General features: G+C 48.1%; 2 long non-coding RNA genes across 4 annotated transcripts in view; one reads left to right on the top strand and one right to left on the bottom strand.

Moving 5' to 3' along the window:
• Window positions 1-7,581, top strand: part of LOC309377005 — a 33,138-nt gene extending 25,557 nt beyond the window's left edge. For 2 of the 3 annotated variants that reach the window (XR_014171354.1, XR_014171356.1), the window contains exons 4-6: window positions 5,074-5,197; window positions 6,121-6,191; window positions 7,357-7,581. This is a non-coding gene — a long non-coding RNA (uncharacterized lncRNA). Of the gene's footprint in view, window positions 1-1,779; window positions 1,887-5,073; window positions 5,198-6,120; window positions 6,192-7,356 lie in introns of all 3 variants that reach the window. The other variant, XR_014171355.1, reaches the window with a different exon arrangement.
• A 2,791-nt stretch (window positions 7,582-10,372) lies between these two features.
• LOC309377050 lies at window positions 10,373-16,532 on the bottom strand. The gene is made up of 3 exons (XR_014171408.1): window positions 16,458-16,532; window positions 10,525-10,637; window positions 10,373-10,445 (listed from the first exon to the last, which is right to left on the bottom strand). It is a non-coding gene; the product is annotated as an uncharacterized lncRNA (long non-coding RNA).
• Between the last annotated feature and the right edge of the window lie 3,186 nt (window positions 16,533-19,718).

Below are 19,718 nucleotides of genomic sequence, written 5' to 3'. Positions count from 1 at the left end.
CCACATGTCAGACTCCCTGTCTCTCGGACTTACTCACTCTTATCTCTGGCTATACTCCCAGAGTTTTTGATCAGCTGGAGAATCAAAGGTTCTGAACAGCTGCTCATTGATGTGCATCTTCAGATATCTGAATCAGACATTTATTCCTGTGTGCATTTATTTTTGCCTTTCATTCATGTATGATTTCTGTATATATGGTGCTGTGCTGGTCCCGGGGGGAAGGTTACCGTTGGTGTAGTCAAAGTCCGGTCCTGGGTCACTAGCCTGGAAACAGTTCACAAGGAGCGGGGCGAGGTCCAAAGCAGGAAGCCGGGTGGGGACAGGAACACTGGAGGGTCAGGAACAGATACTCAACAACCTGCTCCCGCAACCTGGGACCGGGCTGACTGGCCTTTATCTTCTCTGAGACCCGCCTCTCCTGGCCTTAAGGCGAGCACTCCTCCTGGGAGAAACCAGTTCCCTTCACCTCTCTGCCCTGAGCCTCTGCAGTTCAGGAGAGGCTGAAGGGTTACTGGGCCCAGGGGAAAAAAAATTCCTTCCAGTAGCACCTTAAAGACCAACTAAGTTAGTTCTTGGTATGAGCTTTCGTGTGCATGCACACTTCTTCAGATACACTACACTATTCAGTAGTGTATCTGAAGAAGTGTGCATGCACACGAAAGCTCATACCAAGAACTAACTTAGTTGGTCTTTAAGGTGCTACTGGAAGGAATTTTTTTTGTTTTGACAATGGCAGACCAACACGGCTACCTATCTGTAACTGGGCCCAGGGGGAGACTCACCTGTAGGCACTGAGTCCTCAACCACCTCCGGAGCCAGAGTGGATTCACCTGGTGCCTGCTCCTGAGGATCCAGCACAGGTGCAGGCGCTTCAGAATCAAGGCCCTGCCCCAGTTCAGCCGGCCCTGGAGGCGGGGACTCCTGTGCAGGCTGGGATTCCTCCGGTTCAGCCTCTGAATCGGATTCCCAGGCCATCACAGGTGCTAATGCTCCTGCTCTCCTGTTCTGTTATGAGAGGAGGGGAGATGTTTTATGTTGACTTGATATTATCTATTTGCTTCCATTTGGGGACACACACACACACACACACACACACATGCTTGATTGATCCTAGAGTATCTTGTGCTACAGCTCTATTTTTCCTTGTTCAGACCACACTTAGATCACTGTGTTTAGTTCAAGAAGTTCAGGAAAAATATTGATAAGCTGGAATGTGTGCAGAGGAGGGCAATGAAGTTGATCTCTTGCATGGTGTCTAGTTCTGGGCAACACAGTTAATGAAGAATATTGATAAACTGGAATGTATATTTCAGCTTATCTATGCTATCCTCCATGCTCCCCTTCACTTGCCTTGAGTGACATAAAATGCACTGCTTAATCCATCAATGGCTCCAACCAGTCCAGGCTCTGATTCCCAACAGGGATCGGTTAGATGCCTACAGGAAGCCCACAAGCAGGGCTTGGAGGGAACAGCTTCTTGCCACCACATGGACTCCTTGGTACCTGTCATTCACAATTTGATGGGAGGTCTCCTCCAGGTGAAACATTCAGTGAGGCTTCTTCCCAATTTCCTCCAACAAAGTTCACATGGAGATTGGGCATACCTGGCCTTTATTAAGCATATTTGATGTGCATGTTGTGTTGATGTTACATGACAAGGAGCATTCATCCTGCATTCCTTCTTAATATTTTTTGCAGAGTGTTCCCACATCTTCCTCTTTCCCACTTCTTTGCAGGGTATTTTGAGATGTGTTTCTTTTCTAAACATTATTGTGCCAGGGCAAGGATGATGAACCTTCAGCCTCAAGGAGGCCTAACAGACCTCCCCATTTCGCCCATCAGACAATTCTGGGCAAGCTTCCCAATCACCTGACATCCTATCTGAGGTCAGGTATGGGCAAGTGCAAAGGTGCCTGGGTGAGGGCAAAAGGGGTCTCTGGAGCACCAACTATCAGCTGATCGGTGGCCCTTTGGAAGCCCCAAGTGCTGAGCTTCAATGAGAAGCAAAGGGCTTTTGGAAAGGGGCTGGGGAAACTCCCCAAGGCAGGATTGGAAGTCCCAACCACCAGCTGATAACCTCCTGACATCATCCTCACACTTCCCCACTAATCTCCCACTTCACATCAGGGGTGCCTCATGCCGCATTTGAACTATCATAAATTGGTGGGGGAATATTAACCCCCACCTTGTACTTAAGGACAGAGTTACACGACTTAACGTCTCTTCACATTGGAGAACCAACGAGGCAATGAGAAATGTGAAGTGCTTTGGGGAAGTAACTCCCTGTGCTCTGTAACGGCTTGTCCCTGGCGGAACGAGTGTGTTTGTTCCAAATGTCAATGAGCATCTTAATCTTGATTAAGATTAAGATACTGATCATTTGGCTATTTAAACCAGCCAAAGGTGGGTTCCTCTGCTCAAGACATCTCTGAACTTCTCTGAAAGCGAATTTCTTTCCATCCCTGGAGAAAGAGTGAAAGACCACTAGCTTGGTAAGAATCCCATTTTCTTTTGACCTGCAGCAGTTAGATTCAACCCAGTGCTGTCCTGGCTGTTCCCCAGAAATACCTGGAAAAAAGAAACTGCAGAAAAAATGCTCTGAGAGATGAGGAAATTTGGGCCAGAATCTCCTGAGTGGAGTGCTGGGTTTTACGGCACTTTTCAAATGCTCAATGTGTTTATTAGTGCCCTTTCTTCTATACTGAAAATGTTTTTATCATGTAACTTTATGTATAAATAATAGTTTTTAAAGGAGTTGTTAACAGTATATTATTTAAACATCTTTCTATTTAAATATGTTATGTGTGCTTTTTTAAAGTTTGCCTTTATTGATACTCTTGAATTAATAGTTTTAGAAGGTCCCTCTTGCTTTGGGAAGCGCCAAGTCAATTTCTGTCTGCATGCCTGTCTGAGAATTCACCAGAAGAGGGTGAGTACAGTGGTACCTTGGTTAATGAACTTAATCCTTTCCAGAAGTCCGTTCTTAAACCAAAGCGTTCTTAAACCAAGGCATGCTTTCCCATAGCAGCGGGGGACTCAATTTACAAATGGAACACACTCAACAGGATGTGGAACATGTTCTTAAACCAAGGAAAAGTTCACAAACCAAAACACCTACTTCTGGGTTTGCAGCGTTCCCAATCCAAGTTATTCATAAACTAAACTGTTCTTAAACCAAGGTACCACTGTCTCTTCTTTAAAGAAGGGGGCCATCAACCATGCCCTAGGCCCCCCAATGCCACTCAGTGCCAACAAAAACTAATAAATGAAAAAAGGAAGAGAACCTACCCACGTGGCGCTGACCCAAAACCTTGTGCATGCACTATGTAAAAGAATGAAAGTTCACTAACCCCCCATCTCTCCCCCCTGCTCTTCTCCCCCAACCTTATACTTTATACGTTAAAGTCTCAGAAAGAATATCATTGATCTCTAAAGAAAAATTTATGAAACAATGTATGTACTAACCCAAGGCAATCTTTAATAAAAACATTCAAAAGTGGGGAGGGTTCCCTAATGTTTCCTGTTTTCAGCAGCAATTAGGATTGGGATTCTCTCTAGAAACAAGGGATATCCTTTTTGCCAACCCCTTAGTGTGTTACTTCGGCAGTTAAGACGTTGCTTTGACTCTTCCAGCCCAGGTATTTTAAGGTCAGTTGGTGACTGTTGCACAGCATCAGGCCTGTTCAGGGGGTGCTGCCTGTTTAGGAGTATACAGTGGTGCCCCGCAAGACGAACGCCTCGCAAGACGAAAAACCCGCTAGACAAAAGGGTTTTCCGTTTTGGAGGCGCTTCGCAAAACGAATTTCCCTATGGGCTTGCTTCGCAAGAAGAAAGCCCATAGGGAAATCTCCGGGGACCTCTTTTAAATGCTGGCGGTGGGGAGCAAAGCCTTCCCCCCCCTCTCCGGGCTTCAGAAGAGGTCCAGGAAGGCCGGCGGGGGCTTTGCTCCCCACCGCCAGCATTTTAAAAGCAGTCCGGGATAGCAGGGAAGTGCTTCCCGCTGTCCCGGACGGCTTTTGAAGGCAGGCGGGGGGGGGAGCAAAGACTTTTGCCCCCTGCCCACCTTCAGAAGAGGTCCTGGACCTCTTCTGAAGGCTGGCGGGGGGCAAAAGTCTTTGTCCCCCCCTGCCTGCCTTCCCGGGGGCTTTTAAATCGCCCCGGGACAGCGGAGAATTTCCGCTGTCCCGGGAAGGCAGGCGGGGGGGGGGGAAGCAAAGACCTTCGCTCCCCGCCAGCCTTCAGAAGAGGTCGGGGGACAGACTGTCCCCGGACCTGGTCTGAAGGCGGTTTCCATAGGAACGCATTGATTGATTTTCAATGCATTCCTATGTGAAACCATGCTTCGCAAGACGAAAAACTCGCAAGACGAAAAGACTTGCGGAACGAATTAATTTCGTCTTGCGAGGCACCACTGTACTGAGAAACTCCCAAAGTATAAAAGAATAAAAAGGGGTGGGTGGGTTCCCTAATGTTTCCCCTCTGGCCTGAAGGCTCTTTGGGGGGGGGGGGCAATGACACTACTAGAGATAGACAGCCAATGGAAGTCAACTGGATTTTCGATGAAAGGTTGGCTGGCTGGACAAAACATGGGACATGGCATTCTCAGAAAGATTCATTTATCCGAATTGGGTGGATTGAGGAGTAGGTTTCTAAAGACAAATCTGACACAGCATGTTGGTCATCTTACGTGAACAAGAATGGACATTGTCTACAACTTCCAATGGGTCCTGCTGCACAGTGGAGGGCATTCCTAAGTAGCCTACATGCTGCTCAAGAACATTTGCTCATGTCAGAGATGTGCTCTAAGTCTTACTCTAAATCATCTGTCAAGTGTGCCTATGCTGAGATTCCTGAATTGCAGAGGATTGGATGATCCTCAGGGTCCCTTCTACCTCTACATTTCTACGATTCTGATTCACTTCCTCAGATGTTTTGTGATATTATCCTTTGTAATATGACTCTAAATGTTGTTGCAGATATTGCTCTCGTGGACTCTATTGCTTTGTGCTTACTGTATGTTTTCTGGAGTTCACTAAAAATATAATTGGAAGTTCCTCCCGCTTCTCCTTTCAGTTGATTCAAAGTCAGTTCCCTCTCCATTCATCATGAAGAATCTTGTGATCTTGGTGTCTGTTCTGGCACTCATGAGCTGTGCAATGGCCGGAGGCTGCGGTCGTCAGAAGTGTACACCAAATGCGTAAGTATGAAAGGGAAAGGAAATCCTTTCAGATGCTTGGTGAGGACATCTTTGTACCTGGAGAGGCATGGCAGACTGGTGTGTAGCAGATCATAAAATCCTAAACAAAGGAAGGTCAGAGTCCCACAAGGAGCAGTTCAAAGAAGGTGGAGGTTCAGGGACACAAGAATGGGCACCCAGTTGGCCTTCTGGAAATTTCTCAGCAGGGAAAGGGTAGAGAGGCTCTCCTGGTTTAAAAGCTAAGGAAAGGCAGATAGTGGGGATTTGTGAAGCTCCGGGAATACTCTGTGTTCATCACATAGGTGTGCTGAAAGCAGGAAGCTATTCTCCATTCTCTATTATTATCATTATGATTAATGTTATTAGTGTGCTCCATGCTCCTAACCTGGTACCCTTTGGATGCTACAACACCTCTAACTGTTGGCCAAGTTGGCTGGAGCTGTAGTATGAAACACCTGGAGGGCACTTTGTGCATTCAGGAAGGCTGGTGCCATTGCACAGTCAACCACTCTGCACCCATGTAAGATTGTGGCTAAACCACCTGCAAACCAACTAAATTGATGGATGCCGATTTTCTGCTCATCAATGGTCTACGACGTCTTCACTGTAAGCCTACGTCTACCTCAAAGGACACACACTATAAATAGTGGGCTTAGATTCATGGAATCTATTTAGTCACGTCCATTGATGCAAATTCAGTCTCCTCTGCGGAGGACTAATATGGGATACAGTGCATTATTGTTTTCTGAGTGCCTTGAATTCCCCTAAATAATTTTTAAGGATAGCTGTTTCAGCTGATATCCAAACAATCATTCCAGGATTCAGAGGCATGGTTGTTGCGGTGGAGGAAGCTGTTCAGTCATTTTTAATATGTGTTGGAGATGCATACTCAGATCTTAAGCTGCATCTCTTTCTATTTCTAGTGCGGGGAAAATGGAATGTATTTGTTACGACGAACACTGGAAACCCACAGGAAGTTATGTAAGCAAAAGAGGTTGGTATGGACCGGGAAATTCTGGGGGATGGGGGGAAAAGGATGATGAACCTTTTGGATACGCTCTATGCTTTGGCAGCTTTCCCTTTTCCTCCTATGAAATATTTAAAAGTCCTTCTTCACTGAGAAATGAGATCCGCACCATTTATGGTCTTGATCATGGTTCGCTAACATCTTGTCTTGAGGGCACATGGAAGAGCAGGGAAAAGTTTTTCAGGCATTAAACATCAACTAACGCCAACTACACGCTTCAACCCTTTCTCTGGGCTTCAGCAGAATTGTCCTTTCAAACGTGATTTGGGCAGTGAGAGAGAACACCTAGGATGGCAACTTCCTGGTCAAGATGGCTTTCTGTTTTGGCTGTTCTGTTCATTCCAAGTGCTCCTGTTCCTTTAATTCTAGCAGACAAGAATTCAGCAGGTGTAACTTTGCTAACAAAGAAGTATCCATGATGGGAAGTTACTGACCTGCTGAATGTCTATCATTTGCTCAAGTATTAAACAAGGTGAATGCTGCTCTAGGAAGATGAGAAGGCAATCAATAGAGGACTCAGAATGAGTTGGGGGGAGGGCAATAAGGATGAGCAGAGACCCAAGAAGCATGCCCTCAGAGGAAAGGTTATAGTCATATCCAACTGATTTATATTCCGATTAGAGCCATTGGAATTAATGGACCTATGTTAGGCATGCTCTTTAATTTCAATGGGCCTACTTGAACTGGCACTAACATTGGATACAACACATAGTTGGTTCAGCCTAGAGAATAGAAGAGTGAAGGGGGAGAGGAGAACACTCTTTACATCCATGGAAGGCTCTCAATTGGAAGATGGCAAAGAATCATCTTTTGCTGCCCCAGAGGAGAGGAGTGGGTCTTGTGGCTTAAGTTGCAGGAAAGTAGATTTTGGTAGAACGTTAGGAGGCAATTCCTGATGGTAAAAACAGGGGGACAATGGACCCAATCCCAACAGATTTGTGTTTGGGATTGAGAGAGCAAGAATGCCCCTACTTTCTTTAGAAAGCCACAAGTTGGGGATGCTTGTAATGAAAGGGACTGGACTTGGTGACTTCCAAAGTCCCTCTCAGTTCTCTAATTGTGTGGTTCCTGCCTTCCTGAGGGCTGATCTTTCAGAGAAATGAATCACATGCCCTCTACTTTCTCCTCACAGATGCAGAGGCGGCTATGGCTGAAGAAAACTGAGAAGCAGATTGCAATCAACCCAGATGCTCAGCAGGTTCCCCAAAAGATCTCAAAGGCACACCTCCACTGCTTGACACCTCCACTCCATTCCCGTCTTCCATTAGCCCTGAACCCTGATTTCATGGGCAGTCACCCCAGTTGCCTCAAGGAACCTGTCAAAATTCAGCAATTGCAAATAAATTGTGGTCTTCAAGCCTGTTTGGTGTCTTGAATGTGAACCTACAAGATGTTTATCCAGAGGTGCCCCCACATACTGGGCCCTCCAACCTACTCTGAAAAGCAGAAACAGCTCTGCAAAACAATTGCATATGCTTCATGTCATATTCGAAGTGGTGTCCCCTTTTTAGGTAAATTGTCAGGCCCCAAGATATACCCTTTTATGTACACACTGATAGTTTGATACCTGGTAGTGAAGCTTTTCTCCAGAATGGAATCTCCTAGAAGAAAAGCCTAACCTGTTGAATTTCTCCCAGACACACACATCTGTTAAAGCCACAAAGAGAGTTCAAACTAGACATGTATACATTTTTACAATAATCTAAATATACTGTGAGTTCTCACTGAGGGCCCAGTCTTTAGCTTCTGGTATAGTGATTAAAAGCGGTGGACTCGTAATCTGGTGAACTGGGTTCACTTCCCCACTCCTCCACATGCAGCCGCTGGGTGACCTTGGGCTAGTCACACTTCTATGAAGTCTCTCGGCCTCACTCACCTCACAGAGTGTTTGTTGTGGGAGAGGAAGGGAAAGGACATTGTTAGCTGCTTTGAGACTCCTTAAGGGGAGTGAAAGGCGGGATATAAAGTTCAAACTCTTCTTCTTCTTGCCTAAGCCTCACTGAACAGTTGTTACATTTTGCATTTGTTATTTGGGGTCAGGGAATCCTCTTAGACCCACCCACACTTATTGCAGAAGATCATTTCTAGGGAGCCCCTGATTGCAGACAAACGCACCCCAGGAAAGATCTGTACTTCTTGCTAGTAAAAAACAAAAGGCAGATTGTGGTTATTCAAAGGGTTACAACTTGAGGATGAGAACAAGGCACTAGAGGGGTGGGGGTTCTGCTTCATAACTTCATTTCCAGCGGGAACACAGATGGGCTTCTGAAAGAAAGAACATGAAAGCTCCAAGTCTGGGTTCCCTGCTGGCTGTGGGCCCTGGACATCAGTCCCCCTGCACCTACCTCTTGGAGGCACCATGTCTTTTGCAGGCTTTAAAAGAGCCCTTCTGAGCACACACAGGGTGCATTTCTATCCATGTATTCTTGAGTAGAATCACAGAATTGTTGAGTTGGAGGGAACTCTGAGGATCATCTCGTCCAACCCACTGCAAAGCAGGAATATGTCGCTGTCTCATATACGGGGATCAAACCTGCAACCTTGGCATTACCAGCACCACGCTCTAGCCAACTGAGCTAACTAGGCTTGTCTCAACTGTGCTCTGAACAAGATCAGATAGTCAGAAATACTAAAAGAGAAGGGAGTTTATTAAAGGTGAAGTATTGAAGGCACAAATGGAGACAATCAGGTGCGTCGCCTTGCCCCCACAACAGTGGGTGCCTGGGGCAAGGTGACGTTACTGTGGCATGCGTCCGTGCGTGAGTGATGTCGGCACTCCCGCAGCGTGCTGACATCAATTTTTTTAAAGATATTTATTAAAGTTTTCAATATTAATACAATATAAAAAGTCAAAAAGAAAAAAGAAAAATATAACAAAAATACAAAAACAAAAAATACTTAAAAACACACAAAGTTTCAATAACTTATTTTTCATTAACTTATTTCCCAGACCTCCTCGTACCTCCCTTTTTTGTATTCCAATTCAATTGTTAGTTCAGCAAATCCTTATCAATAAGTTTTAACCTGTTTCTAAACCTTTTTTCCATATTCTCTTAAAACATTACATCTGGAAACCGCTTAATTTCTATCCGACATCATTCTAACATTCATTAATTTTGCAATATTTCTGTAGATAGTCTTTGAATTTCTTCCAATCCTCTTCCGCTGACTCTTCTCCCTGGTCTCGGATTCTGCCGGTCATTTCTGCCAGTCCCATATAGTCTATCACTTTCATCTGCCATTCTTCCAGGGTGGGTAGATCTTGTGTGACATCAATTGCACACCCTGTGGACCATGTACACACCATGCAATAGAATGTTGGGGGTGTCCTCTTCATTTAAAATTTGTGGGTGCCCAGGCATCCAGGACCTTGCATAGTTGGCACCTATGCAGACAATTCAGGAAATAGAGTAATGGGCAGTGCAGGGAAGAAAGAAAAATGCTTTATTTGACAAAGGGAAAGAAAGGATTCGAAGGAGAGAAATAACGGGAGGAGCGAGTTAAAATGAGAGCAGACTAAAAGGCAAAACTGAGGAAAAGGTTCATATATCTCTTCATTTGGTTTTTTGGTCTTGGCTTTCAGCTCCTTTAGCTATTATTCTGCATCATTTCCCTTGAGGCCAAGGTGACTAATGGGAGACAGAGAGGTTGGTGGATGAGGCCTCCAGGAGTGTTCTAGCTTTGTCCCACTCCCACAAGGAAAGCTCCCTTGCTGTCAGGGAGAAAGGGGGCCTCAGGGTTGAGGACTCCCTAGAATGGACCAATTCCTTGGTGAATGAGCAGCTAGACTTTACTGCTCAGGATACTTCTGGGCCAGGTCTTTTCAGGTCAGTTGGTGACCCTTGCAAAGCATCAGGTCAATTCAGGGGATGCTGCATATTCAGGAACATATTTCTATAGATTTTGGGGAAACCCCCTAAACCCTAGAAACTGATAAATGGTAGTGTCAGAGCTGCCTCCAGGTCCCAGCTCACAGAGGACCAACGCTAGCTGGTAGTAATGTACAAAAGTCTTTATTGAAGTTCAGTTTCCATTTTCAAGCTGCAGCGTGCAGCTCTACGTCTAGAAGCTAGATCGGCGAAGCTCCGTCTGAGTCTCTACCCCCTGTACACCAATTTAAGACTCTAGCCTTACTCCACCTCTTCTGTCTCTCCTTTCTCCTCTGGGTCCTTCTGCCCCCCTGGGTCTCCTCCTTTCTGGACTCTTCTGACGCTGACCCCCCTGACTCCTGTCCCTCCTTTTGGCGGGCTTTAGGACCTGGCTCCCTATCCGGGCTACCGACTGTGCCGCTTGCCTGTACATTTGAACTTGGCGCGCGCGCCCAGCCTCCAACCTTCCTCTTGACCATTTCCCCGCTCTCCGATGGAGGCGTGGCCAATCCTGACTCATCTCCTCCCACTGGTGGTGAGCAGCCTGATCCCGATACCTGGGACTCCTCCCCCCTACTGCGCTCTGGTGGGGAAGCTGGTCCTGATTTCCAACTGCTGCTCTCTGAGTCCCCTCTGGCCCCTTCTTCCTGGGGTGTCCCCCTAGGCACCCCCTTGCTCTGACCATGGGAGCCCCTTTCTGTGAATCTTCCGATTCGCTGGAAAGACTCAGAGACCTCGGACCACTGTCATCGCTTACGTTTCCTTCGGATTCCTCCCCCTCGCTCTCCATTTCCTCCCTTTCCTGTGCCTCTGCTCCTTAGCCCCTGACATCCATCCCCCCTCGAAGCCCCCCTTCCCCCCTCCCCTCCTTCAGGTGTGGGTACTGGGTGCTCCATCGTTGTGGGGGTGAGTGCCGGATACAGTTCGTCCCCCGTGGCGTGCATCCAGCCGTATAAGTCCGGATCGTCCTCCATGTTCTCGCCGACGTCGATCTCCTCTGCTTCCATCTCTTTGCCTCCGTGCTCGAACCCAAGGTCCTCTCCCAACACGTCCATGTCCGTCTCTCCCCCGGTCTCCTCGGGGGATGTTGCCTTCCAAGGACCCTCCAGCCACTTCCTGCGCCACTGCTCCTCCGGTCGATCATCCCACCAATAAGAGCGGTCTGAGGCAGACCCCGAGGGTGATCCCTCCGGGGAACGTGTGTCTGGTGCCGGTTCCTCGTCCGAGGCGAACCCCTGGAACGTGCTGGCTGAAAGTGTGGGTGTGAAAAGATATTCGTCGAAATAGTCTGCCGGCATATGTCTGTGTGGGAAGAGTGCATGGAACTCCTCCTTGAGCTAGTGCTCCTCCACCTCATAGTACGGCACCCAGCTGTTGGCGCTTGCCGGGGTACCTTCCCTGGCGAGGAGATACTCAACCCCCTCTTCCCCCCATCTCGAGTCTAAAATCTCTGTGACCTCGTTGATGGGCTCCCCCCTTGGCGACCCCCCCTCTGCGGGCGTTTCCCTGAGTGGGTCTGGTGCCATCCCTGGCTCCTGAAATCTGTGAGGTGCCTTGTAGGGCATGAGTACTGATCTATGGAAGACCGGGTGCATTCTGGATCCCTCCAGAAGTGTCAACCGGAAGGCCACTGGGTTGACCTGTGCCTCGACTTGGTAAGGCCCTAGCTGCTTATGTCCGAGCTTCTTCTTCGCTAACGATCTGGCCGGCACTGCCTGGGCTGCTAACCAAACCCAGTCTCCCACCTGTATGTCTTCCCCAACCCTCCTGTGTCTGTCAGCCTGCAGTTTGTATGCGTGCTTTGCTAGTTCTAACTGCCTTCGGAGCTGTTCGTGGACCTCCTGCAACTCTGACGCGAAGGCGTCCGCTGCCTGTGGCTCCCCCTCCCCCACTCTCTCCAATCCCGGGAAGGTTCTGGGATGCCTCCCATTGTTGGCGAAGAACGGTGTCACCCCCGTGGACACGTGCTTCGTGTTGTTGTAGGCGAACTCGGCGAGCGGCAGGTAGTCCACCCATGTCGTAGGCTGCTGATTCGCGTAGCATCTCAGGTACTGCTGCATGATGGCGTTGACCCACTCCGCTTGTCTGTTGGTCTGCGGGTGTCTCGCTGACGCTAGGTTGATCTTGACGTTCAGGATGCCCATCAGCTTCTGCCAGAAGTTCGAGATGAACTGGCGCCCCCGGTCGGACAGGATAGACCATGGTAGACCGTGAACCTTGAACACATGGCCTATGAACACTTTGGCGGTCTGTTTCGCCGTGGCCACCTTCGCGCACGGAATGAAGTGGGCCATTTTGGTGAACATGTCCACCACCACTAGAACTGCTGTCTTGCCCCGCGAGCTGGGTAGATCCGTGACAAAGTCCAGGGCCACCCTCTCCCACAGTTCGAGCGGTGTCTGCAGCGGTTCCAGCAGTCCCGCCGGCGGTTTGTGCACTGGCTTGGCCCTTTGGCAGGTGTCGCACCTCGAGACGTAATCCGCGACTTCCCCCCGCATCTTGGGCCACCAAAAGTCTCTGGCTACTAATTCTACAGTCTTCTCTTTGCCAAAGTGCCCGGCGGTGGGTGCGTCGTGCAACTGCTGCAGTACCTTTGCGCGTAGGTCGTCTCCCGGTACGTAGAGGGCCCCTTTGCGGATGAGCAATCCGTCGCGTATCTGGAACTCGTCGTCCTTCGCCGTGCCACTGTGCACCTCCTCCATCTTGGCTTGTGCGAAGGAGTCCTCCTGCAGCGCGCGACGCACAGCATCCAGGTCCACGGTTGCCGAAGTGCACGCCCACGCTTTTGGTGCGAAAATGTGCTTGGCCGCCGCCGGTGCCGCCTCCTCGAGGTATTGCGGCTTCCTGGACAGTGCATCCGCCATGACGTTGTTGTCGCCTGGGATGTACTCTATCCTGAAGTCGAAATCCGCAAAGAACTCCGCCCAGCGTATGTGCCTCTGGTTCAGGAACCTTGCCGTGCGCCAGTACTCCAGGTTCTTATGGTCTGTGCGGACCTGCACTGTGTGTTTGGCTCCGATAAGGAAGTGCCGCCATGCCTTGAATGCTGCATGAATGGCCAGCAACTCCCTGTCCCAGATGGTGTAGTTCTGCTCCGACTTGCTGAGCTTCCTGGAGTAGAAGGCGCACGGCCTCCAGTCCCCATGCGGGTCTTGCTGCAACAGGACTGCTCCCACGGCCCTGTCTGAGGTGTCCGTTTCAACCCTCATCGGTCTGCTGGGATTCACGTGCAGTAGTTGCTCTTCGGACGAGAAGAGACGCTTGAGTTTCTGAAAGGACTGCTCCGCCTGCTCCGTCCAGATGAACTTCTTCTTCTTGGAGCTGAGCGTGTCGGTAATGGCTGCCGTCTGCATAGCGAACCCCTTGATGAACTTGCGATAAAAGTTTGCAAAGCCGACAAACCGCTGGACCTCCTTCCGATTGCGCGGGCTCTTCCAGTCCAACACTGAGCGAACCTTGGCGCTGTCCATGGCGAGCCCCTTGTCCGATAATTTGTAGCCCAGGAAATCCACCTCCGTCATGTCGAACTGGCACTTCTCCAGCTTGGCGTACAGTCTGTGCTCCTGTAGTCTCTGCAGAACGTCCTTGACGTCCCTCTCGTGAGCCTCCTGCGATTCTGAGAATATCAGGATGTCGTCCAGGAAGCAGACGCACTTTTTGTAGAGGAGTCCTGCTAACACGTGATGCATGAAGGCTTGAAAACAGTGGGATCCATTTTGTAATCCAAACAGCATAACTCTGTATTCATAGGTGCCCAGGGGCGTGAACATGGCCGTCTTCCACTCGTCGCCCTCCCGTATGCGAATAAGGTTGTACGCCCCTCGCAGATCCAACTTGGTGAAAATGCGTCCTTTTCTCACCGTCGCGAGCAGGTTGTCGATTTTGGGCATGGGGAAGGCCGTGGGCTTGGTTTTCGAGTTTAAAATTCTATAATCCACCACAAGCCTTTTTTGGGGCGTGTCTTTTTTCTTCACGAAGAATACGGGACTGCCCCCCACTGCCTTGGACTCCCGGATGAAACCGCGCTTCAAGTTGTGATCTATGAACTCCCTGAGTTCCTGCAGTTCGTCTTCAGACATGGAATACAGTTTCCCGGTCGGCAGCGTCGCCCCCGGCAGGAGGTCAATCTTGCAGTCATAGGACCTGTGGGGAGGTAGCTTGTCCGCTTCCTTCTCGCAGAAAACCTCCAAAAATGCTGCGTACTTGTGGGGCACTGCTTGCAGCGTGCCTAATTGTAGTTGCGGGTCATCCTCTTCCCCTTCCGGGCTAGGCAGAATGCAGTGTTCTGCACAGTAGGAGGAGCCGAAAGTCAGTTGGTGCTGGTACCAAGCCAATGCTGGGCTGTGCCTGTGCAGCCAACTCATGCCCAATACTACAGGCATGTCCGACAATTGGGTGACATTGAAGCTGATGACTTCCCGGTGATTTCCAATTTGCATCACCATCGGCGGCGTTTGCTTTACCACCTGCCCCCCCAGCAATTCCCTGCCATCCACCGTGACAACCTTCAGGGGCAGCGTGGCTGGCAGGAGCGCTATGCTGTGTTGCTTAATGAAATCCAGTCCTATAAAGTCTGCGTTACTACCAGAGTCAATGGTAATGGGCACTTCCATTGTGAGTCCATTGGGTAGCTGGAGCGATGCAGTGAGTTGCACCACTGGTTTGGGCGGGAGAGGGTCTGTGGGCTGCAAAATTTCTGGGGACTGCTTCACTGACTCGTCTGGCTGGGCCCCAGTGCCTCTGCTTCCAGCCAGACTTTGCAGTTTCCCTGCTGCGGTTCTCTCTGCTGATTTGCCTCTGTTACTGTTGCTGAGGCTGCAGTGTGCTTGTGGAGCCTCTGGGGGCACTCTTTCGCCATGTGCTGAGCATTGTCGCAGATGTAGCACTTCCTGTTCCCTCTAGGAGGCTTTGCTTTGACTGCTCCCGGTGTTAGGGCTCTGGTTGCTGATTGAGCCCATGCACCACCTATCTCCATCGGTTCCTCTCCCCCTCCCAGCGGAGGCGTGGATTGAGCGCGCACTGCATCCCTGGGAAAGAAGGGAGTTGCTCTCGCTGGCGTGCGTCCCCAACGCCCTTCGTCTTTGCTCCAAGGACGTTCCTCCAGACGCACCCCAATCGTCAGCGCCCTCTGGACCACTTCTTGAGTGTTTTGGGGTCGTTCCCCCCTTGCAATTTCGTCTTTCACAGCTCCATTCAACCCTTCCCAGAAAAGGTCTCTGACTGCAGCTGAATCTTTCTCCCATCCCAGCGCATTGACCAATGCAAAAAAGCGGGAATGATACTGCCTTACAGTGGCTCTCCCTTGTTTCAGTCCATGTATCTCTTTTCTGGCGATATCAACGTCTATTGTTGATAAAAAACACTCATCCATCGCTTTAATGAAGGCATGCGCACTTTGGAGTGCCGGATCCTTATCTCTCCACAGATTGCGCAGCCACGCTTTAGCTTCTCCATGCAAATGAGTTAATATAAATCCCACTTTCTCCTGCTCATCTCTAAAGTCTTTCTCCAGCAACTGCAGCGCAAACACCACGTCTGCTCGGAAGTTAGGGTACTGCTGCAGACTCCCATCGAAATGGGACACAAGGCTGCCTCCTCTCTTTCCCAGCCCAATCCCCTCTGGTTTGGGTCCCGGTAGCCCCTGCTTAGTCAGCATATCCAACCTGGTTTGCAGATCCCTGCAGGCGGCAGCTGCTTCGTCTTCCCTCTTCCTGGATGCTAGTATCTCCACGTTAAGTTGCGTCACTGCCTTTTGCAGGGCTGCCATTTGCTCTTCGGTAGTCATCCTGTCCAGTTTTTGTGAGCTCGCGAAGCACCAATCTTCGCCCCTCGCTGCGTCCACTCACGTTGCGAGGGGTATTTAGAAAAGAGACGGAGCTTACTGTCAGAGCTGCCTCCAGGTCCCAGCTCACAGAGGACCAACGCTAGCCGGTAGTAATGTACAAAAGTCTTTATTGAAGTTCAGTTTCCATTTACAAGCTGCAGCGTGCAGCTCTACGTCTAGAAGCTAGATCGGCGAAGCTCCGTCTGAGTCTCCACCCCCTGTACACCAATTTAAGACTCTAGCCTTACTCCACCTCTTCCGTCTCTCCTTTCTCCTCTGGGTCCTTCTGCCCCCCTGGGTCTCCTCCTTTCTGGACTCTTCTGACGCTGACCCCCCTGACTCCTGTCCCTCCTTTCGGCGGGCTTTAGGACCTGGCTCCCTATCCGGGCTACCGACTGTGCCGCTTGCCTGTACATTTGAACTTGGCGCGCGTGCCCAGCCTCCAACCTTCCTCTTGACCGTTTCCCCGCTCTCCGATGGAGGCGTGGCCAATCCTGACTCATCTCCTCCCGCTGGTGGTGAGCAGCCTGATCCCGATACCTGGGACTCCTCCCCCCTACTGCGCTCTGGTGGGGAAGCTGGTCCTGATTTCCAACTGCTGCTCTCTGAGTCCCCTCTGGCCCCTTCTTCCTGGGGTGTCCCCCTAGGCACCCCCCTTGCTCTGACCATGGGAGCCCCTTTCTGTGAATCTTCCGATTCGCTGGAAAGACTCAGAGACCTCGGACCACTGTCATCGCTTACGTTTCCTTCGGATTCCTCCCCCTCGCTCTCCATTTCCTCCCTTTCCTGTGCCTCTGCTCCTGAGCCCCTGACAGGTAGGATTTTGATGAACTGGGATATGGATGAAAGTACAAACTGCAGAACTGTGTCAGACAAGGAATCCCTGGGCTAGCTTATGAAACCAGCCTGGATGGCCTAGCAAAGAGCAAATCTGTTAACATGGCAAAAGGTGTTCACGGGTCATCTGAGAGGAATCCTTTCGCCTGGAGAGAGAGGTGTTGCCAACTAATGCCTCTCCAACTTCCTGCTCATCCTCAAAACCCCTCATCACATCCTCAGCTAAGTTTTTCCCTTGTCAGTACAGGGAAAGGCAGTACCTGCCAACTATGTAATAAAAAAATTGCTTATCTGCTGGTGTGCTGTTGTTCATAAAAATGAAGTCCTTATGAATTAATTCTAAAGAATTTCTCGTGTGCAGGAGAATTGATGCCTCTTTCTCAGGGGAAGAAACAGGTTCTAGAAATCAGATGGTGGGTTTTAGCACACCATTAATTAAAACTCTGCCAATGGAAAATAACATTTCCTAATTTACTGAGCAAACAGAACAAAAGCCAGCACTTGCACTGGGGAGCGAAACACGCAAGCAAACATACAGTGGAAAAATTCCCTTTGTACTAAGCAGCCAAGCAGACCATGTGCTACCTCCATGAAGATCATACCTGGTTTGTTTCCTTTTTTATTCAACAAAATTTCAATAGCTCTTGATTGCAGTAAAACCTCTAAGGGTTTGTGTGTGTGTGTGTTTGTATTCATTAGAAACCAGTTGAAAAGAATTTTTAAAAAGCATTTAAAATGTCTGGATAGGCTGGCCTAAGGAATGCAATGCCTCCACCATCACCATCTTGGTTTGCTGACTTTACTCATAACAGAGTTAACCCTTAAATTACACACTGAATGAACTCTGCTGCAAACCTCTGACATTTTCCGCAATCACACATCTCTCTGCCAGTCGAGCAGGAAGCATGATCACAATTCAAGGACAGAAATGACACATTTAAGAAAAAATATACAAAGGAGCGAAGTGCCGTGCAATGCCCTCTTTATTAATTATGTGAAAACAAAACATCAATCGAAGTTTTTTAAAAGATTTTCTCCTCTTGCCACAATAGATTGCTTATACTTTAGAAATTAAATTACTTTGCTTATACTTTAGAAATTATACTTTAGATTGCTTATACTTTAGAAATTGCATTACACTTGTGCTATATAGCAAAGAGTGCCAAGGCCGAAAAGAAATGAAAACATCAAAGTTATTAATAGCCTTTTCCATCATTCTGGTAATCAATCAATATTTTGATCATTGGTTACACAACAGAAATTAAAACAAAGAATGTTTCATTATTTGCAGTTACAGTATATTAAGGATAGTTTCCTATGTAGCATTGTACAGTAAGGAGTGTGTAGATTGCTTGATGTCATACAGATTCGGTTAAGCTCCTCTTTCCATCACTATTGTAATGTGTAGGTTCATGTTATGTGGTTATGGCTATGCATGTTCTTTCCCTGAAATGGGCTTCAATTCAACCCCTTCCAGAGCCTTTTGGGATGGGGGGCAGAGTGGACTTGTGCATGAAATGAAGAACTCCTGCCCCCTCCCCACAAATAAACCCTGGAACTGAACCGAATCCATAAGCATCAAGGTCCTCAGATATGTTGGTGGGTGAGTGGGGTCCAAAGGAACTGATTTTTAGATCAATCTGGGTTTCTGCATTCTGGGTTGAGGTGCCAAGGAGGAAGATGGGCGGGGAATAGATAATAAATTATTATTATTATTATTATTATTATTATTATTATTATTATTATTATTATTATTATTTGGTCATTCTTAAGCCATGACTTGCATTGGGCAGTGAGACACGCAACCAAACATAGAGTGGAAAAAATTAACTTTGTACTAAGCAGCCAAGCAGACGAAGTGCTACCTCCCTGAAGATCATCCCTGGTTTGTTTCCTTTTTTTATTCAACAAAATTTATATACCTCTTGATTGTAGTAAAACCTCTAAGGGGTCTCTCTCTCTCTCTCTCTCTCTCTCTCTCTCTCTCTCTCTCTCTCTCTCTCTCTCTCTGTGTGTGTATTCATTAGGAACCAGTTGAAAATAATTTAATTTTTTAAAAAATAATAATAAGGTTAACAGGAAAAGACATTCAAACACATCAGTAGCTACATGTATGAATAGGCTGGCCTAAGGAATGCAATGCCTCCACCATCACCATCTCGGTTTGCTGACTTTACTCATAACAGAGTTAACCCTTAAATTACACACTGAATGAACTCTGCTGCAAACCTCTGACATTTTCCGCAATCACACATCTCTCTGCCAGGCGAGCAGGAGGCATGTTCACAATTCAAGGACAGAAATGACACATTTAAGAAAAAATACACAAGGGAGCGATGTGCCGTACAATGCCCTCTTTATTAATTATGTGAAAACAAAACATCAATTGAAGTTTTTTTAAAGCTTTTCTCCTCTTGCCACAATTGATTGCTTATACTTTAGAAATTGAAACAAAGAATGTTTTATTCCTTGTATTACACTTGTGTTATATGAGATTATAGCAAAGAGTGCCAAGGCTGAAAAGAAATGAAAACATCAGAGTTATTAATAGCCTTTTCCATGATTCTGGTAATCAATCAATACTTTGATCATCGGTTACACAACAGAAATTAAAACAAAGAATGTTTCATTATTTGCAGTTATATTAAGGATAGTTTTCTATGTAGGATTGTACAGTAAGGAGTGTGTAGATTGCTTGATGTCATACAGATTCGGTTAAGCTCCTCTTTCCATCACTATTGTAATGTGTAGGTTCATGTTATGTGGTTATGGCTATGCATATTCTTTCCCTGAAATGGGCTCCAATTCAACCCCTTCCAGAGCCTTTTGGGATGGGGGGCAGAGTGGAGTTGTGCATGAAATGAAGAACTCCTGCCCCCTCCCCACAAATAAACCCTGGAACTGAACCGAATCCATAAGCATCAAGGTCCTCAGATATGTGGGTGGGTGGGGTCCAAAGGAACT

The sequence above is a fragment of the Podarcis melisellensis genome (genome assembly GCF_964234715.1).
Source record: "Podarcis melisellensis genome assembly, chromosome: 8".
In the NCBI taxonomy this organism is placed as follows: Eukaryota; Metazoa; Chordata; class Lepidosauria; order Squamata; family Lacertidae; genus Podarcis; species Podarcis melisellensis.
Note: the sequence above shows the minus strand (reverse complement) of the source record. Positions and strands in the feature narration are given on the sequence as shown.